This window comes from Hipposideros armiger, unplaced genomic scaffold (genome assembly GCF_001890085.2).
Source record: "Hipposideros armiger isolate ML-2016 unplaced genomic scaffold, ASM189008v1 scaffold_365, whole genome shotgun sequence".
NCBI classification, from domain to species: Eukaryota; Metazoa; Chordata; class Mammalia; order Chiroptera; family Hipposideridae; genus Hipposideros; species Hipposideros armiger.
The window spans coordinates 266,735-272,560 of record NW_017731715.1 but is presented as its reverse complement, the minus strand read 5'-3'; the positions used below and the strand labels follow the sequence as shown (position 1 = coordinate 272,560).

At 39.0% G+C, this 5,826-nt stretch overlaps 1 pseudogene; it reads left to right on the top strand.

Moving 5' to 3' along the window:
- The first annotated feature begins 4,551 nt into the window (after window positions 1-4,551).
- On the top strand, window positions 4,552-5,785 carry LOC109393129 (heat shock protein HSP 90-beta pseudogene; annotated as a pseudogene).
- Window positions 5,786-5,826: the final 41 nt, after the last annotated feature.

Here is a 5,826-nt window from a genome sequence, read left to right as displayed (position 1 = left end):
TCAGTTCAACTTAATTTCTTTCAGGACCTGGGCCAGCAATCACACTAATTTGCATGACCACCACTGTTTAAACAGGCCCCTTAGTTCTCAATGAATGACTTTCTATATACTATTGGACTTTTGATGCAGAAATCAAATGCCCTTATTCTGGTAAGCCTGGGGCAGGGGAGGAGAGGATTGACTGCAGCTACAAAGCTGCCAAACTAAAAGAGAAAGAAATTAAAAGCAACCCTCCAAAAAGGAAAGCAAAGCTAGTGAAATAAAGCATACAGTAGGCCCTATGCAAAGTAAGATTATGTGTGCATAACTTTTTGACTGAGAAGCTCTATCTAGGCAGCTCTAATTTGTCTACACTTGGGCCACCACCATTTCTAGCCTGATACCATCGTCCTAAAGGTCAGTAATCATTTATTTATGCTGACTAGTAAAGAGCCTTAAAGGGAGAAGGATAGCTGTGTTTGAGCAGTTTATAATCTAGGAGGAAAAACATATGAGACAATCCAAAGGCAGTGTGAAGGCCTTCCAGCCATTCAGAGTCCTGGTGACTTAAAACATTACGTATTTTAAAACCATTGCCATCCATGTCTTAAGCAATTTCATCCCTGTGTATCGAGAGCTATAAAACCATTGTTTATTCAACATGGCTAAAGCTCATAGAGGAGGAAACTAGAATGTATATACTTGCACAAGTCTGGATCTGTCTCTATGAATCATGAATATAACTGCAATAAAGAAATGCTACCCATCCTTTGCTGTGTCAATGAGCAGAGGAAAAAAAGGGGGGGGGGATGCATCTTTTTCTCTTAGCCTAATTGCATTCCTCACCTGGCAGTAGAGCCTGGCAGAGAACAAAGTTTTGGAAGCAGACACACCTACAAGGTGTGACCAAACACTATGGTGAACGACTAAATTTTAAAAATTTTATTACAGTAAAAGACACATTGCCATTAATCCCTCTCCATTCAAACACACTTATCCCATCATTCTTGTCACTTTCTGAAGGAGTTCTGGAAGTCCTCTTTTGTGAATGTCTTTACGAGTGGTTGACACTGTGGTGCCTGCCTCGATGTCCTGAATTGATTCAAAACGTTTACTTTTCATGGTATTTTGCCTTTGGGAAAGAGCCAGAAGTTGCATGGTGCCAGGTCCAGTAAATAAGGTGGATGAGGACACACTGTAATGTTTTTTGTTTGACAGAAATTGCCATACTAGAAGCAATGTGTGACATAGAGCCTTTCCATGTCACAAAATATTCACAAAATACGGTGAATGCTGCTGCCGAGTGACATCCAACAGAAAGGCAGGGATCTTCAATATGGGAAGTGGCACGTTGAACCTTAGTAATACTGTGTGACAAGTTTCAACTTGTTCAGTGCAGTCAGTCGGGTGTGAGCTATGGTTGAGGGAGGTGTGTTTTAAAGTGTGCTGTAAATCATCCTCCATCATGACAATGCTCCGTGTCACACATCACTTCTGGTACAGCAATTTTTGTTAAATAAAAACATTATGGTGTGTCCTCATCCACCTTATTTTACGGACCTGGCACCATGTGGCTTCTGGCCCTTCTCCTAAGTCAAAATGATTCAGGACATCAAGGCAGCCATAACAGCGCAACTAAAGACACTCATGAAAGACAACTTCCAGAACTGCTTCAGAAAGTTGCAAGAATGATGGGGTCAGTGCGTTTAAAGTGAGGGGATTAATGGCAATGTTTGTTTCACTGTAATATTTTTTTATTTAAACATTCACTGTATTTTGTGATCACACCTCACAGTTAAAATAACCATATTACCCAAAGCAATATACAGATTTAATGCAATTCCCATCAAAATCCTAATGGCAATTTTTCAAGAAATAGAACAAAAAATCATCAGATTTCTATGGAATCACGAAAGACCCTGAACAGCCAAAGCAATCCTAAGAAATAAGATCAAGGCTGGAGGTATCACACTCCCTGACTTCAATTTGTACTACAAAGTGACAATAATCAAAACAGCATGGTATTGGCAGAAAAACAGACACACAGACCAATGGACTAGAATTGAAAACTCAGAAATAAACATATATATATACATATATATATATATATATATTGGCAGATAATTTTCGACAATAGCAAAAACATTCAATGGAGAAAAGAGAGCCTCGTCAATAAATGGTGCTGGGAAAATTGGAAAGCCATTTGTGAAAGAATGAAACTAAACTGCTATCTGTCATGATATACAAAAATTAACTCAAAGTGGATCAAAGACCTAAAACATAAGACCTTAAACAATAAGCTGCATAGAAGAAAGTATAGGTACTAAACTTATGGACCTTGGGTTCAAAGAGGATTTTATGAATTTGACCTCAAAGTCAAGGGGAGTAAGAACTAAAATAAATGAATGGGACTATATCAAACTAAAAAGCTCTGCAGAACAACAACAAAAAAAAACATCAACAAAACAAAGAGGCAACTAACGGAATGGGAGGAGATACTGGGTTGTCGGAAAAGTCATGACGTATTTTTTCTACGTTTTTCGTTGCAAAAATGCGTCATGACTTTTCTGACAACCCAATATTTGCAAACAACACCTCCAATAAGGGGCTAATACCCAAATATCCAAAAAATACAAAGAACTCTTACAACTCAACAGCAACAACAAAAAAACAATCCAATTAAAACATGGGCATAGGACCTGAACAGACACTTCTCCCATGACATACAAATGGCCAAGAGATATTTGAAAAAAATTGCTCAACTTCACTAGCTATTAGGGAAATGTAAATCAAAACCACAATGAGATATCCCTTCAACTAGTTAGAATGGCTACTATCAACAAGACAAATAATAACAAGTGTTGGAGAGGCTGTGGAGAAAAAGAAATACACTACTGGTGGAAATTTAAATTGGTACAGCCACTATGAAAAAACAGTACGGCGGTTCCTCAAAATAATTGGGAATAGAATTACCATATGACCCACAAACCCTCTTCTGGGTGTCTACCCCAAAATTCTGAAAACATTTGTCCGTAAAGATATATGTACCCCTATGATCATTACATCATTGTTCACAGTGGCCAAGACATGGATACAACCAAAGTGCTCTTCGATAGATGATTGGATAAAGAAGATGTGGCACATATATACAGTGGAATATTACTCGGCCATAAGAAAAGATGAAATTCTGCCATTTGCAACAACATGGATGGACCTTGAGATTATCATGCTAAGCAAAATCAGTCAGACAAAAAAGTCAAGAACCATATGATTTCACTCATATGTGGGATATAACTGAAAGCAACAAAGAAATAAGACAAAGAAAAACTCATATACAAAGACAACAGTTTAGTAGTTATCAGAGAGTAAGCAGGGAGGGAGGTGGTAGAAGAAGGAAAAGAGGGTCAAATATATGTGGATGGAGGAGAACTGACTCTGGGTGGTGAACACACAATGCAATCTGTGATGTTTTATATAAATGTACACTTAAAACCTATATAATTTTACTAATCAATGTCCCCCCAATAAATTTAATTTTTAAAATAATAACTTTAAAAAAACAACAAAATTTAAGGCAGAAGGATCCCAAAACGTGGGAGTGTTAAATGAATTAGGCCAGACTTGCTTTCAAAAATAATTAGAGAAGAGGATAAAGACAGTCTATTTAGCATTGCCACTTCTCAAATGCTGTATGTTCTGCTATACAGTCTTTCAAATTGTAAGGCCACATTCAATTCCAAATAGCTCTTCCTCTGGATTCAGAAAAGTGTTCCTGCTACATCCTTAGTCTGTGTCTAAGCCCTGAGAAGATTGACAATCACCATAAAATATTACTAAAAATATTTTGGATTTGGCAAATGCAGTCACATTTTTGCCTTCTGAATGGTTTCTCTGAATTTTAATTCTGAGGACATTTCAGGGAAAATTTAATTTTCACTTCTCTGATTAACTTGCACTTCATTTTTCATAATATTTTCTAAGAGCTACTTTATAGCCAAAAAAGAAATGAGTCTTTTAATAATTTGGGTCTGTGAATGAATAAGTCATGCTTTCCATAAAATGAGTGGACTAAAATTAATTAAATGGTGACATGTTTCTAAACTCAAAATTTTTATAGAATGGATAGTTGGCAAACTGTCATTATTCATCTAAATATTTATAGATTGCCTATAATGTACAAAGCCCTGTGCTATATGTATTGGGTGTGCATAGAAATATGAACAAAAATACTGCCCTTGCCTTCACAGAGCTTATCACCTACTGGGAACACCCAGTGATACAAAACTAAAAATGTGGTAAATACGAAGGAAACAAGATTCAAAAAATACCATGGAGGGCACACAGTATGAAACTGTCAATAACAATTGGGAGGCCCTATCTTGAGTCACCCCACACATGTTTCTTTAGGTCTCCTTTTGTATGGTCTTCAGTGGGGATCAAACCAGCAATCCTGGTGTTATCAGTACCACACTCTAACCGGCCACCCCCTCCACATACGCTTCTTACAATGTGTGAGCCGGGCATAGTCCCTGCCCACCCTGCTTTCTAGTACTTGCATCTCTTCACATTAAGATGCCTGAGGAAGTGCACCATGGAGAGGAGGAGGTAGAAACTTTTGCCTTCCAGGCAGAACTTGCCCAACTCGTGTCTCTCATCATCAATACCTATTATTCCAACAAAGAAATTTTTCTTTGAGAATTGATCAGTAATGCTACTGATGCCTTGGACAAGATACACTATGAGAGGCTGACTCAGCCTTCCAAGTTGGACAGTGGTAAAGAGCTGAAGATTGACATCATCCCCAACCCCCAGGAATACACACTGACTCTGGTTGGACGTCGGCATTGGCATGACCAAAGTTGATCTCATAAATAACCTGGGAACTCTTGCCAAGTCTGGTACTAAAGTATTTATGGAGGCTTTTCAGACTCCGTGATTGGACAATTTGGTGTTGGCTTTCATTCTGCCTACCTGGTGCAGAGAATGTGGTTGTGATCACAAAGCACAATGATCATGAGCAGTATGCCTGGGATTCTTCTGCTGGGGGTTCCTTCACTGTAGGAGCTGACCATGGTGAGCCCATTGGCCAGGGTACCAAAGAGATCCTCCACCTTAAGGAAGACCAGAAGACAGAGAACTTAGAGGAGAGGCAGGTCAAAGAAGTGGTAAAGAAGCACTCACAGTTCATAGGTTATCCCACCACTCTTTATTTGGAGAAGGAACAAAAGGAAGACATCAGTGATGATGAAGCTGAGGAAGATAAAGGTGAGAAAGAAGAGGAAAATAAAGGTAGCGAGGAGAAGCCCAAGACTGAAGATGTGGGCTCAGATGAGGAGGCTGATAGTGCTAAGGATAAGAAAAAGAAAACAAAGAAGATCAAGGAGAAATATATTGATCAGGAGGAACTGAACAAGACCAAGCCCATTTGGACCAGAAACCCTGAAGACATCACCCAGGAGGAATATGGAGAGTTCTACAAGAGCCTTACCACTGACTGGGAAGACCAATCAGCAGCCAAGCATTTCTCTGTGAAAGGTCAGTTGGAACTGAGGGCATTGCTATTCATCCCCCATCGGATGCCTTTTGACCTCTTTGAGAACAAGAAGAACAACATCAAACTCTATATCTGCCATGTGTTCATCACGGACAGCTTGATGAGTTGATACCAGAGTATCTCAAGTTTATCCATGGTATGGTTTACTCTGAGGACCTGCCCCTGAACATCTCCCAAGAAATGCTCCAGCAAAGCAAGATCTTGAACGTCATTCATAAAAACATTGTTAAGAGGTGTCTTGAGCTCTTCTTCTTTTTTTTTTTTTTTTAGCTGAGCCATCCTGCTACCTGTTG